Raw genomic sequence first — 10,661 nt, forward strand, 5'->3', positions numbered from 1 at the left:
AATATTCTTAAGGATTTGACGTTTGAGTTTTTCTAGTAGCTTCGAAGCTATATTATAAATATAAGCATAGGAAGGAAATGGCTAAGAAGGTAGTAATGTAAATCAGTTAGAGTGTATATTCATAGTTTGTTTTCAGTCGTGAAGTACAAGAAGTTAGTGTAGGTGGTGTTATTTGTAAACGTGGCCTAATAATTACCACATTGTTTAAGCTTGTAGAAACAACTGGGCTTTGAATTGCTTTCATTAGATAATTTAAAATAATTCGCCCACAAGAGAACAACGTTACAACAATATATATATATATATGTATATCACTACATAAACGTAAGCGTTATATTAGTTTATAATACTGTGCAAGGTTTTCTAGAATATTTCTACAGAATAGCACAGTAAACCTAAAACTTAATTTATGTTTTATATTTATGCATATATCGTAATTAAAGTACGGTGATTTTATAAACATGATATATTAGTATTTTCTAGAATTTAATATAAATAATTTTTATGGTGTTATGAGAGTGGATAATTTCTGTATGTACATGCTAATAAGAACTTTTATTTGTTAAACAATTGTATATGGTTATTGTTCTCATGCTATCTTAACATACAAATTTGTGCAGTTTATTTTTTGTATTTTACCAAATCCAAAACGTTCATAATTGTTTTGTATTTATAGTTGATAAAATACCCAAACTTCTATTCTGTGCAAATTATGATAGAAATAATGAAACAATGTCATTTGTTCCAGGTAGGACTCATTTTTTTTCAACAACCCTTTTTGAATACATAATAACTTCATTTATGTTTAAAATGCGTTCACAATAAGGTTTTAGTTTAAATCATTCATTCCTGAGCTATGGCTCAGACATTTCTTTACTTTTTGGATATTATGAAGACTAGAAATTTAATGACGTTTAGTGTTTGAATTATTGCAAGAAGTAAATAGGCTGTTTTCAAACAGTCTTTATTTTGTCATATTTCACTAAAACTAGATATAACATTTGATTTTGCAATAGCAAATCTTCACTTTCTGGTATAATAGTAAGTATAATACCCTGTAAATATATGCTTTGTTTATAACAGAGTACGATAACAGGTAACTTAAGCTTTTAACAAGGAATTAGTGGTAAGAAAAATAATCATTTCAATTATAGTTACTGTACTGTAAGCAGGTACTGTATAAAGAGACAAATCACATCTATATAAAAATTAGTTGTTTCATGTATATGTATATATCTGTATAAATAATGGCTAGGAGCAGGACCAATTAAGGGAACAAGGGGTATGGGGCTCTTGAGATTTTTGGAGTCAATCCAGGAAAAACAAATCCCATATAGACAAGCCATTAATAAATGAAATTTTATCAAGACTTTATTCCAAAATTGATATCTGTATGAGAAATCTGAGAATATATTTCCTGAAGTGAAACTTTTGTCATTTCATTATATGTTAACAATAAATAGTTTTTCAAACAGCTATTAAATCTGTGGATACTTAGCTGCATTAAAAATTATAGTGTCCCAATTATTTTTGGGCCTCGTGGTTAAGGTGCTCATCTCACAATCTGAGGGTCACCAGTTTGATTCCGTCACCAAACATGCTTGCCCTTTTAGCCATTGAGCCAGGTGTTATTATGTGATGGTCAATCCCACTGTTTGTTGTAAAAGAGTAGCCCAAGAGTTTGTGGTGGGTGGTGTTGACTATCTGCCTTCCCTCTAGTCTATCACTGCTAAATTAGGGACAGCTAGTACAGGTAATCCTTGTGTAGCTTTGCATGAAATTCCAAGTAAACCAAACCAACTGTTATTTTGAATGACTTGGGGCCAGGGATGCAAACCCTTAAAGCCCTACCCTTAATTCAACCCTGTTTATGATATGTTTATCTATTAGTTCACTGGTTTGCCATGCAGTACAGTATAAGAAAAATATCAAGAAGCTAAAACTCCTTGTAGCAAGAAAAACGTCTAAATTAAAATATTGTTAACATAATCCACAACAGTATATTTTGTAGTAATGATCTGAACATATATTATTAGTAGAAAGGAAGTTTGGGTCATATGAGGTTTTCCTTTTCTCCAAACTTTGGTTAAAGTTTACTCATATTTCAACAACAGCATTAGCTTAGGTACATTTTATTTAACATGTCTGAAGATATATTTACCTCTTTGGTTTGAGTGTATTTTTAAGTAAATTTAAATGAAAAGACTTGTGACAACAATTTTTTAAGGAGTGTTCAGTACCTGTTTATAAGGTATGGTAAGCAAAATTAAGATGGTAATGTTATAATGGATGCATTTGATCATTTTATGTATTGATTATTTTTTCTTATAATAATTCAAAACATTTCTGTATTGTTAAGACATTTGATTTTATCACTGTACACTTAAGTAACACTAGGTCACTGAAAGAAGTTATCTAAATTAAAACAATTCAGTTATTTCTGTTTACAAAGAAAATTATTTATGTTAATTTCAATTTATTAAATTAAAACTTTTCTATGAATTGCTTATAGTAATGCAGATATAATTGTTTTAAACCAAACCAGAAATGTTGTTTCACACACACACACACTTACCTGCACACATAGATATCTTCAGAAAATTCATTTTTGTTATTTATCAATTTGCATGACCTGGTTTTACTTAAAGCCTTAGATGCCAGGAGGAGGGGAATAAAATTATGTTTTTCACCAGAAATCTCAGTTGGGGAATGATCATAATACAAGACATTGAGTATATGAAGTTAGTTGCTTACATTTGAGTAATGAATTAATGTCAGTTTGGGTGATAGCCACTTGCAAGATGGTACCAGTCTTAGAACTGTGACATAAACGTTTAGTAAAAAAAATAATCAAATGTTTTGAGAGCTAAATTTTGTTGTTTTTTTTCAAATAAGCAATTAGAATGGTTTAAATGGAAAACATTGTTTTTTTCCTTTCTTTTTTTATTGGAGTGATCATAAAATGAAACCTATAAGTAAGATGTTTTAACCATCCATTAATTGTGTGGAATCAATCAGATACTCTGAATAATACAGGATTTCTTGTTGGCTGGTAAGTCATTTTATAATGTATCCACTTCCTAACCAAGATGAGAAAGGACAGATTACATGTTTGCAAGTTGAAATAATCCTGTGTCATTCAAGATAAATGTAATATCTTTCACTGTGTTCTAGCCAGTGATAGGATTATATATTTGTGTTTTATTTCTATTGAGCAGAAGTATTCATAATATATTCTTGAAAAGTCTTGTAAAACATATGAAAATTCGTATTTGACAAAGTGTGGGAACTTTCTGTGATATTAGGGAGTAAGTTGGCCCTGTGGTAGAGCTCTGCATTTCATAGTCGTCCAATACCACAAATTATTTCCCACACTTTAGCTGTGAGTGCATTATAAGAGTGACAGTCAATTCCTTAGCATTGTGCTAGGGTGTTACAAACTAGTATTTCTCTCTCTGATCAGTAGTTTAAAATTAGGAATGATGACAAATAGCCTTAGTATCTATGGTAGTTTTACCATAGATACAAAAATACATATACAGAGTTTATAATACACCCTTAACTTTAATAATAATTAAAACATGAGCAGTTTAAAGATATCTATTTTCATATCCTGGCCAAACCCAAATTTGTATTTTTATCTTGTGAAATGGCCTTGGAACAGACCTACAGTTCACAGTTTTCACTGTAAACATATTAATCAAATCTTCTGAAATGTAGAGATTCATATTTTTTGTCACATTAATGATTAGTGGTTAGTTGCTGTTGCACATCTATTATAGTTAATACTTTTCAATAAGAATAACTGGTGTCACAGTTTTATATTTCATCATTTTTTCTATCTTAAAATTTTATTTTTATGCATAAGTTTAAATGAAGTAATATTCTTTAAAATATATTATTGTGAAGTTTCACATTTGACCAATTTTTTGAAAACTATTCAACTGGTATTTTATATTACTTTATAGTTGCTGTAACATTTTAGCTCTTATTGTAGCTACATGTAATCTGTAAAATGTGTTTAAATAAACAAATTATACAAAATATTTTGCAGCTAATCATTTCCTCATTGTAATATACAATAGTTTCAATTTCAAAGGCTATGTCATAAAGCTGTTATGTTCTAAGCATACTCATCCTCCTTGCAGATTTCCATAATCCATCTAGTGTACAAGGGCAGTAGTTTTCCAGTACCTGTTTCAACAGTCTTATTGCACAGAAATCCATAGGTGCTGCATCTGTTGACTTGACTGGTATGATTTCATTTGGAATAGCATACATACCCATTTCGTTCTCCAGCTGCTTGAGGCATACAATGGTTGAAATGATATTTCTTGGAAGCAACTTGTGTACACTTGGCTTCTGGCACTTTGTCAGACAAAGATACTTGTTTATTATGTTGTGTACTGTACAGTCCCTGAGACATATGAATAGCTTTCGCCACTGGCTTTTGAGACGTATTACCATTTACAGAAAGAAGTTAAAATTCACTTACCAAACTGAGGCCTTGAGATTGATAGAGAGCTAACTAGTATTATACATAAACATTTTTAATACTATATTCACAGAACGTGTGTGTGCCACCTATGCCACTGATGGTCAATCCCATTGAGCTATAAAGGAGGTCATAATCTTGAGATATCACCTAATCTACCATTGGAAAGCAGTTAACATCCTTGCACAATGTGGAGCATTACAGCCACAATCTCCATGGGAAGAAGAAGTGTTATCTTCAGAGAATGACAAAAGAAGGAAGGTAGTTAGAATGAAATAAACTTAACAACTTTATGTTATGTGGAAACTGCACATACTCGGAACTAACTGATAAATTTGTTTTAGTAATAAATTACGATAAGAGGATAGAAAGTGTTCGGTATGTTTATATACCACATTAATAATAGAAATAACTTGTTTGAATGTGTTGATTAATGTCACTATTTAAACTAGCAGAAACGTCGCACTATGGGCGGCTGTTTGTGCTATTAATTAATAATCGTAGTATTCATACTTCACTAAAAAAAAAAAAAGAAAACTTGAACATTTTCTATAAAAAAAATGATTTTTTCTTGGGAAGTACTGCATGAGTAAAGTGTTCTGATTGTGTTCTTCAGTCATACACAACTCACTGCATCAGAATAACTCAATGTACAGAGCTAAAAAAATTCAGGAATGTTACTGACATAAATTGTAATGTTTTATATAATAAAAGTGCTACCTTTATTGAAAAAATAATTTTTAAGAACTCCTGTTTTTTAGGGCTACGCATAAAAAATGCATCAATAAAGATCTAATCAAACCCTCTCGTACAGTCCTAGTGAAAGTCGTATTCTTGTTCTGAAAAAAGTAGTTTTAATTAAAACTGTACTCTGTTATAAAGAAATGGTTCTTGCACTACCACAGTTGCCCCCCAGTGGCACAGTATGTTTGCAGACTTACAATGCTAGAAACTGGATTTCGGTACCCGTGGGGGGCAGAGCACAGATAGCCCATTGTGTAGCTTTGTGCTTAATTACAAACAAACAAACAGACGTACCACAGTTATTTTTCTAATTCTCTGAATTTTGAATACCCAAAGTATGAGATTTTATGAATTTTTGTTTGTGGTGCCATTTAATAGATGGCGCCACCTTTCTTAAGCCTCAATCACCACATGCAGACAGATATATTGTCGGTAACGCCATTGCTCCATTATAGTGATATTGTAGAAAGAAGAAGTAAAGAGATGTCTATAGCAGTAAAGTACATGTGAGAATGTTGCTATATGTTAAAGTACATGTAAGAATGTTGCTATATGTTAAAGTACGTGTGAGAATGTTGCTATATGTTAAAGTAACATATAGCAACATTCTCACACGTGTACTTTAACATATAGCAACATTCTTACACGTACTTTGTGTAAGAATGTTGCTATATGTTAAAGTACGTGTGAGAATGTTGCTATATGTTAAAGTACGTGTGAGAATGTTGCTATATGTTAAAGTACATGTGAGAATGTTGCTATATGTTAAAGTACATGTGAGAATGTTGCTATATGTTAAAGTACGTGTGAGAATGTTGCTATATGTTAAAGTACGTGTGAGAATGTTGCTATATGTTAAAGTACGTGTGAGAATGTTGCAACATGTTAAAGTACATGTGAGAATGTTGCAACATGTTAAAGTACGTGTGAGAATGTTGCAACATGTTAAAGTACGTGTGAGAATGTTGCAACATGTTAAAGTACGTGTGAGAATGTTGCAACATGTTAAAGTACGTGTGAGAATGTTGCTATATGTTAAAGTACGTGTAAGAATGTTGCTATATGTTAAGTGTACAGAAATATAAATAAGAGATTGCTTAAAATAGAAATATTTTGTTTATTTCTGTTTTCCTCCCAGACCATAGATGAGGTGGCAAGTGAAATTTTAAAACGGTGCATCCATGTTGCCTGGCTACACTTAGAGGAAGTTTAGGTGTTCTCAGTTTCTGACGGTGAATTTAGATTTGTTTTCTTGAATTTTCTATACATAAATATATGTCTAAACAAACTAGAACTTAATTGTTTTTAGTCAGTGGTGTAATTGTGTTATATTGACTTAATTATTATATTACACTACAAAAAAACTTCAACTGTAGATATATATATATATTTATATACTTGTTATAATAGTAAAAATACCAAAGAAGGGTTGCAAAGTAAATAATTCTGAATTTACTCGGTGTATTTACATGGAATGTGGTAATCTTTTAGTAAAATATACAAGTCTGTTGTACACAGAAAATACAGATGTGTTACCAATGTATGTGTGAATTGACGATATCAGTCTGACAATTCGGACTGCAAGACGATGTTCATATGTGAAGAATAAAAAAATTGTCTATCGAACAGTTTGCATATTCCATATGTCTGACCTTTAGAACTTCCAAAACGCATGTATAAATTTTTTTCAGTATCCCTGTACACTGTATCTGGTATTTACTCTTCTCTACTACCAACTAACACTAAATCAGCAGTGCTGATTACAATGAATAGTTGATAACCTGACATCAAATACGTAATACCGTGTTGAATGGCTCTGTGGAGAAGATCGTGGCTTGTGAACTTTGACCCCCACAAAGCGGTTGTGAATCTTTTCCTTTAATAAAACACAACATGAAATGTCTATTTAAACAAACATACCCCATCAGCATTTGCATGCTTCGAAACAAGGTAAAGCTGACCATCTGATGCGAACCCCCTCATCCCCCAGGGAATCCTGAACATGGCTGTTTGAACGTTGTATTTCAGTTACACAGTATTTTCAATTCTTGAAACAGGTATAAATTAAACGCTGGGGAAGATTTAAAACCTGTGTGTTAGTTAGCAGTAATATGTTTATCAACTATGGTATTATGATTAAGAAAAAAACAAGTATCATGTATACTGCTAAGCTTACTTGAACTGTGACTTATCTCTATTTATTTCCCGGTGGGATAGCGGTAAGTCTTCGGATTTACAATGCTAAAATTAGGGGTTCGATTCCCCCTCCGTGGACACAGCAGATCGCCCGATGTGGCTTTGCTATAAGAAAACACACACACACAATATTTTTATTTATGAGATTTTTAATGGATTGACATCTGGGAATAAGAGCAATGTTTTTCACTTTAACTTTCTGGTTTTTTACAATTAGCATATGTGATGTTTCATTAATTAAGACAGATAAATGAGGACTGCCAAGAAACTTTAAAAAACGAACTCAAAGAACAACTGTTTTAATACCATGTACTTCTAAGCAACATCATTTCTAGTCTCCCATTGGGTCAGTGGTAGGTTTCCAGTCTTAAAATGTTAAAACCCGGTGCTCGATACCCTTCAATGGATAAAGTGCAGATAGGCAATTGTGCAGCTTTGCTCTAAAAAAAAAATCAAAAAATTTTAGTTCTGTGCACATAGTTACAATGGCCCTCTGGTGGCGTAACTTGGCTCTAGAGAAGATACCATACCTAGAAGCAGTACCTTATATTTTTCAGTAATATTTATTTCATGCACATAGTTACAGTGGCCCTCTAGTACCGTAACTTGGCTCTAGAGAAAATACATATCCATTTTTAGCAGGTCTACAAATATAATTAGGTGTTGTTTTATTGGAATCAAGTAATGTTTGAGCTGAAATAGTTCTAGCTTCATGCTCTGTCATAACATTTTTTTAAAAAAAATACGATATAGCTTAACACAATTTTTTTTTTTTGTTAGAACAAAGTCCACAACTGGAATTGTGATTTTAAGACTTATTGAAATGTATAATTTATAATTTTTCCTGTTAAGACATCTCGTATGAACACAATAACCAGTTATGCGAAGAAAATAAACTCCATGTTTTAAGAATTGTTAATAGTATTGAACAAAACTCTCCGTAATCGTAATAGGTTCAACTGCTACAAGAACTGCGCGATACATCTTTTATTTACCTGCGAGATAACACAGTTACATCCGGTTTCTGAGCTCGTACCTAAAACATTTCAAGCTTCTTTTTTTTCTTTCGTGACGTAAGACTGAATTCAAACTTTACAGTTAATATCAGCTTAATTTTACTTCACTTTAATTGTATCCGACGTTTCGCCATGATTTATACGTAAAATATCATGGCCTAAAGTCAAAGTACAAACGAGTACATATTTGTCATGATATCATTACACAGTAAACTAAAGTTAGTTATCACTGAATTTGTAGTCTTAGGTTTATAAGTACATACTGCTACGAGCAACGTTTAATATTTTTGATCGATAAGATATGACCTTTAAAAGTAGCAGCTCATAAACTAATATAGGTGAGTCATAACGTTTAGGCACAACTTTAATTATCCTGATCTTTTTTTTATTTTAAACCTATTTTTTGACAGTTTTGTTACGCGTGGGTTTGTATAAGTGTAACATTAAGATCAATTTCGTAGCAACCATAAGCCAGGTGGTTAGGGCGCTCGACTCGCAATCTGTGGGTCGCGAGTTCGAATCCCCGTCATATCAAACATGCTCGCCCTTTCAGCCGTGGAGGCGTTATAACGTAACGGTCAATCCCACTATTCGTTGGTAAAAGAGTAGCCCAAGAGTTGGCGCTGGGTGGTGATGACTATCTACCTTCCCTCTAGTCTTAAACTGCTAAATTAGGGATGGCTAATGTAGATAGCTCTCGTGTAGCTTTGCGCGAAATCCATAACAAACTACTTCAATATTTATATTTGAAACTTTAAAAGTATATGAATATAAATGTTATTTAAGTCACATAGGATCGACCACTAGGTGGTTACTACTTCACATACAGATACATAGACATTTTAAACTCTACGTAGTTTTCCACCAATAAGAACCATGTTCAACATGAGTGTAATACACCTCTAAGTAGTGAATAATTTAGAATCCTCGCAAAATAAAATTATAAACGATAACTAGAACTAACTTCGAAGTCGAATGAACGAACTCGTGAAGTTCATGTCGGTTGATGAATAGACTTAAAACAATCCCTGAATGAACGAATTCTTGAAGTTCATGTCGATTGATGAATAGACTTAAAACAATCCCTGAATGAACGAACTCTTGAAGTTGATGTCGATTGATGAATAGACTTAAAACAATCCGTGAATGAACGAACTCTTGAAGTTCATTTATTATTAAGTCTTTAGTGTTTTTACAAGAACGTGGTAAAGCTTCAGTGAGTGTTGTTCTTTCTAGAAGAACATTTTGTCAGCAACGAAACTATTGTGATACGTTTTAACAGTGAACCCAAGATAACATGTATATGTATATATATATTTCAGACTGAAGTTAGTTAGTTAGTTATCGCATTATTTGTGAACAGAGATGGTGAAAAGAGGGCGTTATGATACAAGCTTTACAATCGTTTAGATTGCTCCTTTTCCTCGGTGGGACAGCACTAAGTTTATAGACTTTCAGCGCTAAAATCCGGGGTTCGATTCCACGCTGTGGACAAAGCAGATAGTGACTTTGTTCTAAAACAAACAAACAAACAAAGATTGCTCCTCTGACTATCAAACGTGACTTACTTTTTTACCATTAATTACCGGTGGGTCCACGTATTAAGTAATCATGTTCAGTTATTACTTAATCCAAACAAATGACGAATGAAGTTGAGTGAAAACTCCCACTTGTTATGTAAAATACACAGAGGACCGCGTTAGCAGTTAGTGGATTGATGCGATATTGATGGTATTTATTTATTTTTTGGCGTGACTGATACGTCATTAGGGACCCTGTAATCAAAAGAATCGTGGACTCACCAGCAATTTAGCGTTTCAACAGCGATGTTGTCTTCAGTAGCTCATGAACTAAACTCAAACACTTTGTATTCATGGAAACCGATATTTCGTTTCACAAATAACCAACTGTCTCTTCGGCCTGGATATACATAAGGTTGTCTTAGGGTCACGGTTAAAACGAGTCGTAACAGTTTCGTTGTACTTCTACCCAAGTGTTCTTCAACTTTCACATCTTTTTATCTGACTACTTACTGGGCTACAGTTATCCTTTTGATGCCACATTACTTCTGTGAAGCTTGCTGTCCTTGACTGTCCATAACAGTTTCGTTGTACTTCTACCCAAGTGTTCTTCAACTTTTACATCTTTTTATCTGACTACTTACTGGGCTACAGTTATCCTTTTGATGCCACATTACTTCTGTGAAGCTT

The 10,661-nt window shown here is 32.7% G+C and overlaps 1 long non-coding RNA gene across 1 annotated transcript; it reads left to right on the forward strand.

Annotated features, from left to right (window-relative positions):
• On the forward strand, positions 1–6,862 carry LOC111086150. Its single transcript, XR_002610900.1, has 3 exons — positions 1–158; positions 4,149–4,756; positions 6,378–6,862. It is a non-coding gene; the product is annotated as an uncharacterized LOC111086150 (long non-coding RNA).
• Positions 6,863–10,661: the final 3,799 nt, after the last annotated feature.

Source organism: Limulus polyphemus, unplaced genomic scaffold, assembly GCF_000517525.1.
Source record: "Limulus polyphemus unplaced genomic scaffold, Limulus_polyphemus-2.1.2 Scaffold883, whole genome shotgun sequence".
NCBI classification, from domain to species: domain Eukaryota; kingdom Metazoa; phylum Arthropoda; class Merostomata; order Xiphosura; family Limulidae; genus Limulus; species Limulus polyphemus.